Source organism: Saimiri boliviensis, chromosome 13, assembly GCF_048565385.1.
Source record: "Saimiri boliviensis isolate mSaiBol1 chromosome 13, mSaiBol1.pri, whole genome shotgun sequence".
NCBI lineage: Eukaryota > Metazoa > Chordata > Mammalia > Primates > Cebidae > Saimiri > Saimiri boliviensis.
The window spans coordinates 63,899,881-63,919,542 of record NC_133461.1 but is presented as its reverse complement, the minus strand read 5'-3'; the positions used below and the strand labels follow the sequence as shown (position 1 = coordinate 63,919,542).

General features: G+C 43.0%; 1 long non-coding RNA gene across 1 annotated transcript in view; it reads left to right on the top strand.

Annotated features, from left to right (window-relative positions):
- LOC141580942 (uncharacterized) overlaps positions 1-17,007 on the top strand; it is a 29,013-nt gene extending 12,006 nt beyond the window's left edge. The window contains exons 2-3 of the long non-coding RNA XR_012513367.1: positions 15,003-15,199; positions 16,023-17,007. This is a non-coding gene — a long non-coding RNA (uncharacterized LOC141580942). The remainder of the gene's footprint in view (positions 1-15,002; positions 15,200-16,022) is intronic.
- Positions 17,008-19,662: the final 2,655 nt, after the last annotated feature.

Here is a 19,662-nt window from a genome sequence, read left to right as displayed (position 1 = left end):
AGATCAAAAAAACTCAAAACCTAGCAGAAGACAATAAATAACTAAGATCAGAGCAGAACTGAAGGAGACAGAGACACAAAAAAACCCTTCAAAAAATCAATACATCCAGAAGCTGTTTTTTTTTTTTTTTTTTTTTTTTTTTTTTTTTTGTAACTGTAAGCTTTTCTTTAAGGTATGCAGGTTCTATACCAATATTTATGCAGGAAGACTAGTAACAATTGTTTAAATTTCTTTTTTATTTTATTTTATTTTATTGCATTTTAGGTTTTGGGGTACATGTGAAGAACATGCAAGATTGTTGCATAGGTGCACACATGGCAGTGTGATTTGCTGCCTTCCTCCCCATCACCTATATCTGACATTTCTCCCCATGCTATCTCTCCCCAACTCCCCATCCCCCACTGTCCCTCCCCTATTTTCCCCCAACAGACCCCAGGGTGTAGTGCTCCCTTCCCTGTGTCCATGTGTTGTCATTGTTCAACACCCGCCTATGAGTGAGAACATGCAGTGTTTGATTTTCTGCTCTTGTGTCAGTTTACTGAGAATTATGGTTTCCAGATTCATCCATGTCCCTACAAAGGACACAAACTCATCGTTTTTTATGGCTGCATAGTATTCCATGGTGTATATGTGCCACATTTTCCCTGTCCAGTCTATTATCGATGGGTATTTGGGTTGGTTCCAGGTCTTTGCTATTGTAAACAGTGCTGCAATGAACATTCGTGTACATGTGTCCTTATAGTAGAATGATTTATAATCCTTTGGATATATACCCAGTAATGGGACTGCTGGGTCAAATGGAATTTCTATTTCTAGGTCCTTGAGGAATCGCCACACTGTCTTCCACAATGGTTGAACTAATTTACACTCCCACCAACAGTGTAAAAGTGTTCCTATTTCTCCAAATCTTCTCCAGCATCTATTGTCTCCGAATTTTTTAATGATTGCCATTCTAACTGGCGTGAGATGGTATCTCAATGTAGTTTTGATTTGCATTTCTCTAATGACTAGTGGTGAGCATTTTTTCATATGTTTGTTGGCCTCATGTATGTCTTCTTTTGTAAAGTATCTGTTCATATCCTTTGCCCACTTTTGAATGGGCTTGTTTGTTTTTTTCATGTAAACCTGTTTTAATTCTTTGTAAATTCTGGATATCAGCCCTTTGTCAGATGGGTAAACTGCAAAAATTTTTTCCCATTCTGTTGGTTGCTGATTCACTCTAATGACTACTTCTTTTGCTGTGCGGAAGTTGTGGAGTTTGATTAGGCCCCATTTGTCTATTTTGGCTTTTGTTGCCAGTGCTTCTGGTGTTTTGGTCATGAAGTCCTTGCCTACGCCTATGTCCTAAATGGTTTTGCCAAGATTTTCTTCTAGGGTTTTTATGGTGTTAGGTCTTATGTTTAAGTCTTTAATCCATCTGGAGTTAATTCAGGAGCTGGTTTTTTGAAAAGATTAACAAAATAGACAGACCACTAGCCGGATTAATAAAAAAGAAAAAAGAGAATAACCAAATAGATGCAATAAAAAACGATAAAGGGGATATCACCACAGATTTCACAGAAATTCAAACCATCATCAGAGATTATTACAAACAACTCTATGCACATAAACTAGTAAAACTGGAAGAAATGGATAAATTCCTAGACACTTGCATCCTCCCAAGCCTAAACCAGGAAGAAGTCAAAACCCTAAATAGACCAATAACAAGGTCTGAAGTTGAGGCAGCAATTAAGAGCCTACCACCCAAAAAAACCCCAGGTCCAGACAGGTTCACAGCCGAATTCTACCACACATACAAAGAGGAGCTGGTACCGTTCCTTCTGACACTATTCCAAATAATCCAAAAAGAGGGAATCCTTCCCAAATAATTTTATGAGACCAACATCATCCTGATACCAAAACCCGGCAGAGACTTAACAAGAAAAGACAACTTCAGGCCAATATCCATGATGAACATAGATGCAAAAATCTTCAATAGAATACTGGCAAGCCGATTGCAACAGCACATCAAAAAGCTTATCCACCATGATCAAGTAGGCTTCATCCCGGGGATGCAAGGCTGGTTCAACATACGCAAGTCTATAAAAGTAATTCACCACATAAACAGAACCAAAGACAAAATCCACATGGTTATCTCAATTGATGCAGAGAAGACCTTTGACAAAATTCAACAGCCCTTTATGCTAAAAAACCCTCAATAAACTAGATATTGATGGAACATATCTCAAAATAATAAAAGCTATTTACAACAAACCAACAGCCAATATCATACTGAATGGGCAAAAACTGGAAGCATTCCCTTTGAAATCTGGTACTAGACAAGGATGCCCTCTCTCACCACTCCTATTCAATGTAGTACTGGAAGTTCTAGCCAGAGCAATCAGGCAAGAAAAAGAAATAAAAGCAATTCCCCTGCCTCAGCCTCCCAAGTAGCTGGAACTACAGGCACACACCACCACGCCCAGCTAATTTTTTATATTTTTGTAGAGATGGGGTTTCACCACGTTGGCCAAGATGGTCTCTATCTCCTGAATTCATGATCCGCCCACCTCAGCCTCCCAAAGTGCTGGGATTACAGGCGTGAGCCACCACGCTTGGCCTTTTATTTTATTTTATTTTATTTATTTATTTATTTATTTTGAGACAGAGTCTTGCTCTTTTGCCCAGGCTGGAGTGCAGTGGTGTGATCTGCGCTCACTGCAATCAATTCTCCTGCCTCAGCCTCCCGAGTAGCTGGGACTACAGACTTGTGCCACCACACCCAACTCAAGTTTTATGTTTTTAGTATAGACAGGGTTTCACCATGTTAAGATTGTCTCGATCTCCTGACCTCGTGATCCGCCCACCTCAGTGTCCCAAAGTGCTGGGATTTCAGGCCATCATTCGTGTTTCTATGTGCCAACAGCAAACTGCCTGAATAAGAGATCAAGAAAACAATCCCATTTATAGTAGCTACAAATAAATAAATAAAATTCCTAAGAATAAATTTGACCAAGGATGTGAAAGAGCTTTACAATAAAAACTATAAAACATTAATGAAAGAAAGTGAAGAGGGTACAAATAAATTGAATGATAGCCTGTGTTTATGGATTATAAAAATGAATATTTTAAAAACATTCATACTACCTAAAGTAATCTATAAACTCAATGGAATCCCTATCAAAACACCAGTGGCATTCTTCACAATAATTTTCTAAAAGGCAATTCTAAAATTTATATGTAATCACAAAAGACCCCAAGTAGCCAAAGCTTTCTTGAACAAACAAACTGGAGGCATCATATTACCTGACTTCAAAACACGCTACACAGTTACAGTAACCAAAATAGCAGGTACTGGCGTAAAAACAGACTTACGGAACAAAATAGAAAACCCAGAACTAAATCTCACGTCTATACCCTACTGATATCCAATAAAGGTGCCAATAACATTAGTGGGGAAAGAACATTCTCCTCAATAAATGGTAAAACTTAATATCCACATGCAGAAGAAAAGAACTAGACTCGCCCATCTCTCACCATACACAAAAATTAATTCAAAATGGACAGAGACTAAATTGTAAGACCCAAAACTATGAACTACTAGAAGAAAACTTAAAGGAGTATTTCATGACTTTGGTCTGGGCAAGGATTTTTTGGCTATGACCCCAAAAGCACATACAACAAAAGCAAACCAAAAAATTATATCTAACTAAAAAGTTTCTGCATGGCAAAAGAAACACCCAACAGATCAAAGAGACAACCTACAGAATGGAAGAAAATATCTGCAATCTATTCTTCTGAGAAAGGGTTAATATCCAGAATATATATGGAACTCAGACAAATCAACTTAAAAAAAACCTCTGATTTAAAATGTGCAAAAGACCTGGATAAACATTTCGCAAAAGGCATACAAATGGCCAACAGGTATATTAAACAATTCTTGGCACGGCACGGTGGCTCACACCTGTAATCCCAGCACTTTGGGAGGCCAAGGCAGGAGGATCATGAGGTCAAGAGATCGAGACCATCCGGGCCTACATGGTGAAACCTTGTCTCTACTAAAAAATACAAAAATTAGCTGAGTACGGTGGTGTGAGCCTGTAGTTCTAGCTACTTAGGAGGCTGAGGCAGGAGAATTGCTTGAACCCAGGAGGTGGAGGTCACAGTGAGCCGAGATTGCGCCACTATGATATGATATCAAAACATCATATCATAAATATGTAAAATTACAATTTGTCAATTAAAAACAAAAGTTAAAAAAGGTTGAGTTTATCAATCCTATCTGTGCCAAGCAGGGCAATCTTGGGCCAATTACTTATCCTCTCTACACCTCAGTTTTCTCCTCTGGGAGATAGGAATAATAATAAGTTGAGATTGCTTTGGGGTTTACATGAGATGAAACAGGTAAAGTGCTCAGCATGGATCCTGGCACATAGTAAAGTAATAGGTAATACATCATTAATACTTATTAATGATGTTATTACTATTAATATTACTTTTTTTTGAGATGGAGTCTCTCTCTGTTGTCCAGGCTGGAGTGCAGTGGTATAGTCTCAGCTGACTACAACCTCCGCCTCCTGGGTTCAAGGAATTCTTCTGCCTCAGCCTCCCGAGTAGTTGGGACTACAGGTGTGCGCCACCACACCTGACTAATTTTTCTATTTTTGTTACAAACAGGGTTTCACCATATTCGCCAGGCTGATCTTGAACTCCTGACTTCAGGTGATCTACCCACCTCAGCCTCCCAAAGTTCGGGGATTATACGTGTGAGCCACCACATCCGGCAAATATTACTATTATTTTCCTACTAGTTTTGGGAGTCTAGGCAAGTTTCCAACCTTGATGAGAGCTTCAGCTTGTTCTGGGGACCAACAGTTATCATCATCATCATCATCATCATCACCACCATCATCTTCATTACCATGAACATCAGCATCTCAGTGGTTTCTGAACTTTTAAGTGATTGCATTTTAGCTGAAAGAAAAGGAGTTAAAATTTTTCTATGCTTAAAAAAAATCCATGTAAATGTTTGCAACTATATAAATATTGTATATGTACACAGGCAAGGACTGAAAAAAAGCAGGGAAGAACAGACATTGATTTGTTTGGGTGTCCAGCATGTGGATGAAGTTTTAAACTTTTCTTTGATTTCTACTAACATTATAACTGTATGTAATAATAATGCTTTAAATAGGTTGATTATATACAAAGTATAATGAATCTCCATACACCCATCACCTACCTTCCCTACAAACCATTTATTTTATAATCATGAAGGAAAATTCAAGTCAGCACTCTGGCCAAATATAATAACTTTCATGAATAAATGAGGCAATAAAAATGACCTAGAACGTGCAGGTGAGTAGGAAACAGAAAATGAAAAGATTTGGCTCCCCTGGAAATGTCCAGCTGGCTCTGAAGAATCAGAACCCAGGTGTGCTCACACCACATCATTCCTTATATTCATTCAACAAGCATTTACAAAGCCCTTGTTGTACACGAGGCCAGGCGTGAGGTCCTATGCAAAACAGGAACGCTACTCGGGGAATAAAGGAAAATGAAGACCAAGTCCTTGTTCTTGCTGATTTCCTACTCTAAATCTAACCAAAGTATTTTAGTGCAGGGTTATATTAAGTACATGCTATAACAGAAGCATGACCAAGTTGGGATGGGAACAGACCAAAGAGGGAAGATGCTCTGCTGGGGATGGGAACAGTATGAGATTCAGAGGAGGTGACGGCGCACTGGATCACACCTGCAATCCCAGCATTTGGGGGAGGCTGAGGCAGGCGGATCACCTGAGGTCAGGAGTCCGAGACCAGCCTGGCTAACAAGGTGAAACTCTGTCTCTACTAAAAATGCAAAAATTAGCTGGGCGTGGTGGTGGGTGCCTGTAATCCCACCTACTTGGGAGGCTGAAGCAGGAGAATCATTTGAACCAGGCGGCAGAGGTAGCAGTGAACTGAGGTTGCACCATTGCACACCAGCCTGGGTGACAAGAGCAAAACTCCATCTCAAAAAAAAAAAAAAAAAAAAAAAAAAAAAAAAAAAAAATTCAGAGGAGGTGTAAGTGGGGGTTAGAAGGCCAAGGAGAAGCAGAGGGCTGAGCCTGGCGAGCTGAGTGGCCAGGAGGAGCGGAGATGATGGAGAGAGCACTGGACACCGCAAGCGCCTGGGGAAGCCTGGAGGGTGGGATACAAACAGGCGAGGAGAGGCAGCGGAGCGGGCAGGAAGAGTGGAGGCGTTGAATATCACAGACGAGAAATGAAAAACTCACTCCAGCCCTCTTCTCAGGATTATTCTGATAATAATATTCTGATAATAATCTCAAGATTATTCTGTTCTCAGAATAATCTTGAAAGTGTTCTCCGATTTGAATTAGTTAATAATGACTTGGCTTCATGTAATGGTGATTCTGCTCAGCTTACATTGCAAGAGGATTTTATTGTTCTGGTTTCATACTTTCAGAAGAGGCATGGCTTTTTTTACAGGCCCCTGGGGTTTAATGACTATGCATTTAGGCTTTTGCAAGATTTAATGGTTTAATACTGCAATGGATTTTAAATATCTCCTAAAAATAATTAAAAGGGGATAAAAACAAGTCATGATTAAGTACTGAAAATGCTTTAAAATTTATGCAGTTAGGTATTATGTCTAATTAAATAAACTCTATTTCCACATTGACACATTGTTTGTAGTACGCTAGTGTCATTTTCAGGCACCTCAGACAGGCCCCTGTGTCACAGCCATATTCTGCTGCTTGGAGCACACAGTTTTTGAAAGTCCCAGAGAGATGGCCAGGTGTAGTGGCTAACACCTGTAATCCTAGCACTTAGAGAGGACGAAGTGGGAAGATCACTTGAGATCAGGAGTTTGAGACCAGCCCGGACACCGTGGCAAGACCCTGTCTCTCCAAATCTTTTTGAAAAATTATCTAGGTGTGGTGGCACATGCCCGTAGTACCAGCGATTCAGGAAGTTGAGGCAGGAAGATTCCTTGAGCCCACTGCACTCCAGCCTGGGAGACAGAAGGATACTCTGTCTCAAATAATAAATAGCAAATAAAGGCGGTCCTAGAGAAAGGAGTCTGTGCACTTCTGTGTGCTGGCCCAACTAAGTTCCTGAGAGTGGGACTTGCATGGGGAGTTGAGAATTGATGGGACCTCAACCACCCAGTTTGGAGGCTTGCAGCACAGGAATGCTTTGCCCAGCGTTCTGTCTGGTTACCCCATAAAGTATAAGCCAAACAGGCCAGGTGCGGTGGATCACGACTATAATCCCAGAATTTGGGGAGGCCAAGGCAGGTGGATTACGAGGTCAGGAGTTCAAGACGAGCCTGGCCAAGGTGATGAAACCCTGTCTCTACTAAAAATGCAAAATTTAGCTGGGCGTGGTGGTGGGTGCCTGTAATGCCAGCTTCTTGGGGAGGCTGAGGCAGAGAATTGCTTGAACTTGGGCAGCAGTGATCTGAGATTGCTCCACTGCACTCCAGCCTGGGTGAAAGAGTAAGACTCCATCTCAAAAAAACAAAAAACAAAACAAAGTGTGGTCGGGTGCGATGTCTCACGCCTGTAATCTCAGCACGTTGGAAGGCCCGAGGTGGGCAGATCACAAGATCAGGAGACTGAGACCATCCCGGCCAACATGGTGAAACCTCATCTCTACTAAAATACAAAAAATTAGCCGGGCATGGTGGTGGGCGCCTCTAAGCCCAGCTACTTGGAAGGCTGAGGCAGGGGAATTGCTTGAACCTAGGAGGTGGAGGTTGCAGTGAGCCAAGATCATATCACTGCACTCCAGCATGGTGACAGAGCAGGACTCCGTCTCAAAAAAAAAAAAAAAAAAAAAAAAAAAAAAAAAAAAAAAAAAAAAGTATAAGTCCAACAGAGACCTTAGAGCTAACCAACGAGTGAGGAGAGAAAAAAAAAAACAACAACAACAACTTTGAATTCAATTGAGTTGGAACCAAAACTTATTGCAAAGTCACTGAATGTAACTACACTTTTATGGATGTTTTTGTGTGCTTGTTATCGGGCAGCTACGAGAGCTTTAGATAGATTTAGGTTTAGTTGTAAGAAAACAAGACACTTTTTGCATAACTGAAATCACAATTTTTTGACTGAAAAGCATGTATGCTATGTCTACAGAGCTTTTTAAAATTGAAAAACACAGTTAATGAAAACATTATGGGAAAGAAAGCAAAACAAACTTTTTTGAAAGGGCAAGAAAATCAACCTTTGCCACAGTTCCTGGCTCTACAAAAATTTGTATATTTGGATTCAATTTGTCCTGAGTTCAGTCAGTTGGAGCAGTTTACGTTGGCTTTGGTTCCGTTCACATCCCTGTAAATGTATTTGCCTTTCAAGAAGTAAATATGCCCCACAAGAGGAAGTTTAGAAAGGTACCTTATGCCCCACAAAACCTTTTCTCTCTGTTTGAAAGCATCTGGAATACCCAGACAGAGGTATGTTTTCTTTCAGAGGCTTCTGTTTTCTTTGTACATGGACATAGAAGAACCCAAACGTCATTCTCGCCCTGAGGCGCTGTCATGAATTTCATTCCAGGGAAAGATGGATTCACAGGGAAGCGAACACAGCTTAAACTTCAGCACCCCTTACATGCGCTCCCAAGACACTAGGTGAGGCCACAGTCATGTGTTCACATTGAAAATAAACTGTAAAAGTTCGGCGTTTTAGCTGCAGTCCACTTGGAATTCTCTCTGTCACACTTCCTCTCAGTTTAGGTGGCATGAGAGTGGCCAAACATTTTTGGGGTCTAGCCGAAGGGAACTTGGATGAGAAATGCCTCTTCTTCTTTTTTTTTGAGACGGAGTTTCGCTCTTGTTACCCAGGCTGGAGTGCAATGGCGCGATCTCGGCTCACCGCAACCTCCGCCTCCTGGGTTCAGGCAATTCTCCTGCCTCAGCCTCCTGAGTAGCTGGGATTACAGGCACGCACCACCATGCCCAGCTAATTTTTTGTATTTTTAGTAGAGACGGGGTTTCACCATGTTGACCAGGTTGGTCTCGATCTCTCGACCTCGTGATCCACCCGCCTCGGCCTCCCAAAGTGCTGGGATTACAGGCAGAAATGCCTCTTCTTAGAGGGGCACAGTGGCTCATGCCTGTAATCCCAGCACTTTGGGACGCCGAGGCAAGCGGATCACAAGGTCAGGAGTTTGAGATCAGCCTGACCAACAGGGTGAAACCCCGTCACTACTAAAAAAATACAAAAAATTAGCTGGGCCTGGTGGTGTGTGCCTGTAATCCACATACTCAGGAGGCTGAGGGAGGAGAATCGCTCGAACCCAAGAGGAGGAAGTTGCAATCAGCCGAGATCACGCCACTGCACTCCAGCCTGGGCGACAGAGCGAGACTCCATCTTAAAAAAAAAAAAAAAAAAAATACATCTTCTTTGGGTTAGGTGGGGTGTATTTATGTGATGTGTGGTCACTTTCACAGATAATGAAGTTATTCTTGGCCATTCTGGTGTTAGAATAGATTCTAGGACAATTATTACCACCAATTATCAATTGGTGGTGTAATATTAAGGTTCAAAACCAGAGGACATGCTGAGATAGAAATAAGTCCTAGTTCTAGGGCTGCTGGCACCAGACATTAACTTGCAGAAAATTCCTCCACTTGGCAGATGTAACGGTGCATTGTTTGCAAAGTTGGCTGCAAAAACTACTCCCACACTGCACTGCTATTTGTTTGCAAAGTCTTTGCGGTATCTTCCATCAAGAGCTCCCTTTATTTCACCACACCTCAAATCTAGGCTACAATTGGGGATTGGTTTGACCAATAGAACCTTGTGGAAATGGCCGGGCACGGTGGCTCAAGCCTGTAATCCCAGCACTTTGGGAGGCCGAGGCGGGAGGATCACGAGGTCAAGAGATCGAGACCATCCTGGTCAACATGGTGAAACCCCGTCTCTACTAAAAATACAAAAAATTAGCTGGGCATGGTGGTGCGTGCCTGTAATCCCAGCTACTCAGGAGGCTGAGGCAGGAGAATTGCCTGAACCCAGGAGGCGGAAGTTGCGGTGAGCCGGGATCGCGCCATTGCACTCCAGCCTGGGTAACAAGAGGAAACTCCGTATCAAAAAAAAAAAAAAAAAAAAAAAAAAAAGAACCTTGTGGACATGATAGATTGATAGATTCCATTTTCTCCAGCTGAGTAATTTGCCTAGGACGAGGCCAGGTAGCTTTTTTTGTGTGTGTTCCTTATGGAAATAAGGTCTTGCTCTATTACCCAGGCTGGAGTGCAATGGTGCCATCAGAGCTCACTGTAACCACGAACTCCAGGGCTGAAGCTATCCTCCTGCCTCAGCCTCCCAAGTAGCTGGGACTAAAATGTGTGCCACCATGCTTGGGTAATTTTTTATTTTTTATTTGTAGAGATGGGCTCTTGCTATGTTGGCTGGCCCCAAGTTATCCTCCTGCCTCAGCCTCCCAAAACAATGGGATTATAGGTATGCACCACCGTGCCTGGCCATGAACAGGTAGCTTTTACAGCCATCCTGTTTCTGCCATGTGAAGAAGCCCAGGCTAGCTTCCTTGAGGATTAGAGGCCACAGGAAAGGGATGCCAGCTGACAGCCCACACCAACCACCAGATATGTAAATGAGGCCATGTAAGCCCATTCAGCCCCGGTTCAGCCACCAGAGGGCTGCAGCCTCATGAGTAATTGCAGATGAGACCAGCAGAACCACCAAGCAGAGCCCCGCCCAACTCGCTGATCCACAGAATCATAACAAAATAAAATTGTTGCTGTTTAAAGCCACTAAATTTGGGAGTTGTCATTACACAGTAATAGATAATAACTGATACAAACATGAAAAGTTGGGAGCAGTGGTTTGTTCTCACGACACCTAATCAAATAGAAGTTCTCTTCTGTCAGGAGTGTGCTCAATAATGCAGTGTATACAGTTGTTACAGAATCCTGCATTTTCTTTTATTACCTTCCTTCCTTCCTTGTCTCTTTTTTTCTCCCCAGACAATGACAGATTTTTGATAAAACTCAAGCCTTTTTTTTTTTTTTTGAGACATTTTTTCACTATTGTTGCAGTGGCACAATCTCAGTCCACTGTAACCTCTGCTTCTTAGGTTCAAGCAATTCTCCTGCCTCAATCAACTTCCACCTCCAGGGTTGAAGCAATTCTCCTGCCTCAGCCTCCCGAGTCTGGGACTACAGGTGTGCACTGCCACACCTTGCTAATTTTTGTATTTTTAGTAGAGAAGGGGTTTCACCATTGCTGGCCAGGCTGGTCTTGAACTCCTGGTCTCAGATGATACGCCTGCCTTGGCTTCCCAAAGTGGTAGGATTACAGGTGTGAGCCACCACAACCCAGCTCAAATAAGCCTTTTAAAGTGCAATTTGAAAAGATTTCAGTATAGTGAAAGTTACAAGTTAGGTACAAGTAAGAACTTAGATATTCCTGATTTGAATGCATAGGATTACCTTCTTTTGCCATCCTTGACTTTGTTTGCTCAGGTTCATTAAAAAAAAAAAAAAAAAAAAAAAAAAGGACTGAAGAATTGTTCTAAAGGAAAGGAATCTAAAAAGAAATTGCAATTAAATGCAATGTATGATCCCTGATTGACTCTTAGATCAGAAAAAGAATTTATTATTTTTATTTTATTATAAGGACATTAGTGAGACAATTCTGAAATTTATATAACATGTATGGCTTAGTAATAGTATTGCATCAATGTTAATTTTATACTTTGAAGATTGTATTACGGTTACACAAGAGAAAAATCAGTTTTTAAAAAAAGAAAATGCAAGCCGGGCGCGGTGGCTCAAGCCTGTAATCCCAGCACTTTGGGAGGCCGAGGCGGGTGGATCACGAGGTCAAGAGATCGAGACCATCCTGGTCAACATGGTGAAACCCCGTCTCTACTAAAAATACAAAAAATTAGCTGGGCATGGCGGCGCGTGCCTGTAATCCCAGCTACTAAGGAGGCTGAGGCAGGAGAACTGCCTGAACCCAGGAGGCGGAGGTTGCTGTGAGCCGAGATTGCGCCATTGCACTCCAGCCTGGGTAACAAGAGTGAAACTCCGTCTCAAAAAAAAAAAAAAAAAAAAAGTATAAAAAAAAAAAAAAAAAGAAAATGCACATTGAATCATTTAGGGGCAAAGGAGCATTATATCTTATTCTCATATGTATAAATACATATTTATTTTTGTTGGTGGTGGAGGTTTGTCTTTTTTTTTGAGACAGAGTCTCACTCTGTCACCCAGGCTGGAATGCAGTGGCGTGATCTCGGCTCACTGCAATCTTCGCTTCCCAGGGTCAAGTGATTCTCCTGCCTCAGCCTCCCAAGTAGCTGGGACTACAGGTGTGTGCCACCACACCTGGCTAATTTTTGCATTTTTAATAGAGATAGGGTTTTGTCATATTAGCCAACCTAGTTTCAAACTCCTGACCTCAGGTGATATGCCCACCTCAGCCTCCTAAAGTGCTGGGATAACAGGTGTAAGCCACTGTGCCCAGCCACATATTTGTTAAATATCATATATATAATAGAATATTAAAGCGAATGAGGAATGAGGGAAAATGTTATCACTTGGAAATGCTAACTTAAAGATATATGGAACTCTATCATTTTGCAACTTTTCTCAAATTCTAAAATTATTTCAAATAAAAATACTAATTTTAAAAAATCTTTTTGAAACAAATGTGAAACAAAAGTGATAAAAACAAACAAGTTAATAAGTTGAAATTATTCTGTCAATAAGAAGCAGGGTTTTTGGGGGGTTTTTTGCTTTTTTTTTTTTTTTTTTGGTTTGTGTTATTTTGTTTTTTGCGATAGAGTGTAACTCTGTCACCCAGGCTGGAATGCAGTGGCACAATCTCGGCTCACTGCAACCTCTGCCTCCCCGGTTCAAGCACTTCTCTGCCTCAGCCTTCCCAGTAGCTGGGATTACAGGCACCCGCCACTGCACCTGGCTAATTTTTGTATTTTTAGTAGAGACAGGGTTTCACCATCTTGGCCAGGCTGGTCTTGAACTCCTGACCTCATGATCCACCCACCTCAGCCTCCCTAAGTGCTGGGATTATAGGCGTGAGCCATCTGGCCAATAAGAAGCAGATTGTAAGATTCAAAGCTGGGGAGGCAAGAGGGTAAGACACTGAAGTTTTAAGTTGAAGTGGGCATTTTAAAATCATTAAATGAATAAGAACGCCATGTGTTGCAACAGCAGGAAGGGAAGAGAGTAGTTGATCAGAACAGTCAGAAAGAATGAAACCTCTCAGCGTCCTCTAGAACATGCGGCGTTTGCCTTTACTCACCAGGCTGGAACCAGAGGCCCCAAGAGCAGAGAATTTCAGTGCTGGTGGAAGAACTCTGAGGACCATTTCAGCTAGGCCCTCTGTTTTCTAGCTGAGGGGCCTGGAGGTTCCAGGAATTAAGTGAATCACTCAAGGTCAAGCAGGCCGTGACAGGCAAAGCCGGGTCAAGTCTCTGGCTCCTTATCCAGTGCGTTCTGCGTACCTGATCCTCAAGCTCTTAGAAGTGCTACCTGTCGGTCCCTGCCTGTTACTGTCACCAAAGATGAATTCAAGTCAAGCACTCATGGGATGGGAAAAAGAAACTTTATTTCCTCTGTTTTTATCGTTCTCTTTAAACAACACATTGCTTTAAAATGTAGCATTTTAAAAAATGCGGAAGAGGAAGAAATGTAAGAAAACCTAGAAACAAATATTGAAAGTGACTCAACAGACCCCAGAAAAAAGAGGAGGAGGAGAAGAACAGGAGGCTGATTCATGCTGGCATCAAAATCTGGGCCACACGTTTCCTCTGTAACTTGATGGACTCATTTCCTTCGTAGGGGAACTGTATTATTAAGCAGAAAAATTAACTGGTAAAATCTCAGAAAGGCTGGTGAGTTTAGCCACAGAGCCAGAGCCCACAGCTGGCTACAAGGGAGGGCTGCCTGTAAGACACCGCTGGGTGTTGTTTTTTGTTGTTTTTTTTTTTTTTTTCCGAGACGGAGTCTCGCTCACCAGGCTGGAGTGCAGTGGTGTGATCTCAGCTCACTGCAACCTCTGCCTCCCAGCTTCAAGCGATTCTCCTGCTTCGGCCTCCCAAGTGGCTGGGACCAAAAGAGTGCACCACCACGCCCGGCTAGTTTTTGTATTTTTAGTAGAGATGGAGTTTCATCATGTTGGCCAGGATAGTCTCCATCTCTTGACCTCATGATCCACCTGCCTCAGCTTCCCAAAGTGCTGGGATTACAGGCGTGAGCCACCGCAACCAGTCAGGGGTTTTGTTTCCTGGGACAACCGGCCTTGCTTTATTCTTCATATCCCAGATGCATTCACACATGTCCTCACATGAAACAACGTGGAGGCAGAGGCCTCTGTCAGCAACAGTGGCTCAGGGCAGTGTCGGCTTCTCCTTCATCTACCATATCCCTCTCACAATGTTTGTCCCCAGAGGACTTGTACTGACTTTTAGCAAAAAGGCTGCAGGAGAGGTGGAAATAGGAGAGTTAAGGTTGAGAGGTTGGGGAATGTATTTCACATATAAACAGGGCAAGTTTTCTTTTAAAAGAAGATTATCTGCCAGGCACAGTGGCTCGCGCCTGTAATCCCAGCACTTTGAAAGGCCGTGATGGGCGGATCACGAGGTCAGGAGTTTAAGACTAACCTGACCAATATGGTGAAACCCAATCTCTACTAAAAAATACACAAAAATTAGCTGGGTGTGGTGGCACGAGCCTGTACTCCCAGCTACTCAGGAGGCTGAGGCCGGAAACTCTCTTGACCTGGGGGGTGGAGGTTGCAATGAGCCGAGATCGCTCCACTACACTCCAGACTGGGTAACAGAGTGAGACTGTCTCAAAAAAACTAATAAACAAATAAATCAAAGATTATCTTAGACATCACATTTCCGTTTCTTTTACTCCTCTTTAAAAGAAAATGCATACAAGTGCTCCTACGTCCTGCCCTCCCCTTTAAGAATGATTTCTGTATAAATCAATTCCTAATTCAACAAAATCGCTGTTTTCAAGCACAGTGGGAGAGAAGAGGCTTAGCCATGAAGGAGCTGGCCCTGCGTTCCTGGAGCCTCGGTCTTCTCTCTGCAATGGTAAGAATGGTAAGGGTTCCGTGCGCCTTCACCATCGAGTCTGGCACATCGGACGTGCTCAAAAAAATGAAAGCTGCCATCGTGTTCATTGTCTTTCTTCTCCCTTTCCATAGAAAAATATACAGGTGCGTATCACCTCTTTTTTACCTAATTAAATGAAATCAGGGCAAGCACTACGGACATCAAGAAGCCCATTAAGAAAATTAGAGTCTGTGTCACAGGAGTTGATCTGCTCTGCCTTCTCTTACTTCCCCTTCTGATCTGTTTGTGAGCATCTGTTACGCTAAACGCCTGCTGTTTCTATTTCTCTCTTCCTCAATCTGTCATGACTGCTATGAGGGGAGGCGCCAAGTTCCGAACTCTGCCCCCAGGCAGCAGCCAGGAGGAAGAGTAGGAGATGCGGAGGGTAGGGGGAACATTGAGGATGCAATTTGGGTTTAGGAGGGCTGAGTAGACTTTTTGCAGTGTAGTGATTTTCATTAACCGATCGCAAGGCTTAGCATAATCCCGGGAATGACATTTTGCAGTTTAATGCATTCAGCAGTTTCATCAACTAGCTAGATTACCCCCAATGACACAATAAAACTCTTATGTTTACTGAAAGTCTGTAAGACATTGAGCCCTGGGCATTCTTCCAAAAACTGGAAAAGAGAGCGAAAGTGAATGGCATAGAAAAACAGATGGAGGGAGAAAGAAAGAGACAGAGATGGAAAGAGAGACAAAGACAGAGAAGGAAAGGAAAGAGAGGGAGGGAGGAAAGAAAAGGAAGGAAAAAGGGGAGGAAGGAAAAGGAAGGAAGGAACGAACGAACTACGGAAAGGAACAGGGTTTGCTGTCCGACTGAAGGTAGGATCTGGGAGGGACTGGGGAAGGTCACGGTCTTGGAACGCCCTTGTAGGAATATGACAACATTTAGAATCAAACTGACCTTGCTTCGTCTTTTTTTAGAAGAGTATCAGGAACGGTTTTGTTTCCAGCAACCTAGCAAGTATCATCTGAAATGGGCTGACCACAGTCCAGCCCTCACATAGGAAGTGCTGCCAGAACGTTTCTCCGCCGTCCTTTCGGAGCCATGTAAATCATTTTAACCAGTAGACTCTAAAGACTCTCTGAAGAAATCATCAAACACACGTCTGTGTTTTTCCACTGTTGATTCTAATCTCATCATTCAGAACAGTTCAAATGTCCAAACATCCACAAAGAACATACAATGAAGCTTTGGAAAAATCTAGCACGTTCAGCCAGAAGGAATCTCCAGTCTCTGGTTTACTGCCTCTGACTTCATAGATAATTCACCTGAGACCCCCATGCTGTTGGCTGCTGTCCCCAGACACACACAGCCATGGGCAAGCCAGGGCTGAACTGGACTCCCATGTCAGACTCCTGCCTCAGCAACATTTCACTCCACTCCACGGCCCTTTCCTGAATACACGTTAAAGTAACTCCCTTCTCAGGGATATCTTATTTCAAGCAGAATCAAGCCTTCAGAGTGAAAGGGATGATGCTGTAAGTGGCTGACTGCAGGCTTTAGACATAAGGAGAAACAGTCTGGCCATCAGTGTGGCCTCCCTTGTGTCTCTGAGATCACCCCAGGAAGACAGATGCTTACCTACTCTTTCTACAAGTAAAACTAACTTGGAGAAAGGAGAGAAGCAGGGTGGTGTGCAGAATGCTGGTGTTTATGTGGAGCCTCGTAGCCCTCTTCTTCCCCCTAGGAATCCGAAGGGCATCATCATGACATTGGGTGGTGAATGGAGAACTCCATCTGCAGTGGGGGGACTTGGCTTTGAGGCTGGCTCTCCCAGTGACTGTCGAGGCAGCTTGCCTCTTGCTCTGAGCCTCCAGGTTTCTCTTTATAAACTGGAAGGGCCATCTACAGTAGAGGTCATGGAAACAACTCATGGGATTGCAGACACAATCGCCCATTGTAAAGCAAAATTCACCATACATGTTTGAGTTACCACTATTATTGGGACACTTTTTTTTTTTTTGAGACAGAGTTTCACTCTTGTTACCCAGGCTGGAGTGCAATGGCGTAATCTCGACTCACCGCAACCTCCGCCTCCTGGGTTCAGGCAATTCTCCTGCCTCAACCTCCTGAGTAGCTGGGATTACAGGCACACGCCACCATGCCCAGCTAATTTTTTGTATTTTTAGTAGAGACGGGGTTTCACCATGTTGACCAGAATGGACTCGATATCTCAACCTCGTGATCCACCCGCCTCGGCCTCCCAAAGTGCTGGGATTACAGGCTTGAGCCACCGTGCCCAGCCCTACTTATTTCTTAAATAAGTTATCATTGCAGTATTTTAAGCCCTATTATTATTAATCATTATTCAATTACTTACTATAAACTAGTGCAACCCTAAGGGGGAAAAATGGGAATGCCAATGTGAAGTGTTCCATCCTTGCATATCTGAATATTTTTTACCAGGGTTGGAACGGAATTTTTGAGAAATGCTAACAGGATTGGCACCTTGTATCTTTCTGGGGTGTGTGCGTGCATGTATGTGCGTGTGCGCGTTTGCATGCACACACTGTGGTTCATATAAAAAAGATGCTGGTCGGCTGGGCATGGTGATTCACGCCTGAAATCCCAGCACTTTGGGAGGCCACGGCAGGTGGATCACGAGGTCAGGAGATTGAGAGCACCCTGCCTAACACAGTGAAACCCCATTTCTACTCAAAATACAAAAAATTAGCCAGGCATGGTGGCATATGCCTGTAGTCCCAGCTACTCAGGAGGCTGAGGCAGAAGAATCACTTGAACTTGAGAGGCGGAGGTTGCAGTGAGCTGAGATCGTGCCACTGCACTCTAGCCTGGGCGACAGAGCAAGACTCCATCTTCCAAATAAATAAATAAATAAATAAAAGATGCTGGTATTTTGGCACAGGAGCCTGGGAGCAATGATAATGGTGCTGTGTGACAGCTGGAATCAAATGTGGATGTGCAGCTGCAGCTCAGATAATGCTCATCAGAAAGCTGCTCCAGCCTCCAGAAAAAAGACAAAAGTGCTTCACCAGGCCCGTGCCAGCTGGTCTCTGCAGTACCCCGAGGTCTGTTCTTGCACTCTCTGCTGGCTGTGGCCAGCCTTCCCAGTGAGCTTGCCCCCCTTGACCGCAGCCACCTGGAAAGCCTTCACCTCCAACCTCCCATTTGCTCTGGTAACTCTCACAAACCCCTTACGCAGGTCTCCCCTTAGATATGGATGTTGCATTTTCAGTTGGATTTCTCTGACTTTGTGATCTTTCTAGAGCCCAAAGTGCCAAGTAAAGGCTAAATATATTTTAGAGATTACCCATGTTGAGATACTTCGATTCGGATGAAAAGTTGCCATGTTTTGAGTAGTTTACCTGAGTACTTTGGGTATTTGACTTGTTTTAATCATTATTCAGTAATGTCATTTTTTAGTGTGTGTCATTGGCTGTTTTTTAACCAGTTAAGAGCTTTGGGTCGGGCACAGTGGCTCATGCCTATAATCCCAGCCTGAGGTGGGTGGATCACCTGAGATCAGGAGTTCGAGACTAGCCTGGCCAACATGGTGAAACTCTGTCTCTACTAAAAATACAAAAAAATAAAAAATAAAAAATAAATTAGCCAGGAGTGGTGGCAGGTACCTGTAATCCCAGCTACTCAGGAGGCTGAGGCAGGAGAAACGCTTGAACCTGGGAGGCGGAGGTTACAGTGAGCTGAAATTGCGCCACTGCACTCCAGCTTAGGCAACAAGAGTGAAACTCCATCAGAAAACCTAAAACAGCTTTGGGGTGTGAAACAGAGAAATCAAAAGCTGTGATTTTTTAAATGTATGAAATGGAAATTAGAAAGAAATGCATAAATATATAGCAGCAGATGACATCAAGCCAGAGATTAGAATGATGGAGAGGAAGTAAAGCAGAACCAGCCGAGGAAAAGAAGTCTCTGCACCATACTTCCTAGTGTACTTGAGTTGGACAGATTTCACTGGAGCATAGGCTGTCTATGAAACAGCGGCTACTCCGTATGCTAAACAATTCCTTTCAACAGTGGTCTTATCTGTTCTGGTCAGTGGTCTTATCTGTTCTGGTCAGATCAGCGGTTGACTTGAGATCTGTGTGGCCTTAGGTCACAAAGGTGCTCCTCATTTTTGACCTCTTGTGCCCTCAGAATTCCTGAGAAGCAAACGCTTTTCACAAATTAATGAGAGACAACGTGAGATAAAAGAAATAGGAGGGAAGGTGTAAAACCGTGGTACAGGAGATGTGACAAATTACCTGCTTCGCTGTAGATAGGTACTAAGTGTAGCAATCTTTCCTTTTACAACTTCTGAGTTTGGGATCGTACTTTTTGTATAATTTCATTCTCTTTGCGGAAACCATAATGCTTTTTCTTGTGTTTTTCAAATAAATTAGTACATTTGCCTTTTTGTTTTAACCTTTTAAACCTTTATTTACTTATTTATTTATTTATTTATTGAGACGGTTTCGCTCTGTTACAGGCCAGGCTGAAATGCAGCAGCACAATCTCAGCTCACTGCAGCCTTGCTGGGTTCAAGCAACTCTTGTGCCTCAGCCTCCCAAGTAGCTGGAATTAAAGATGCCCACTGTAAAG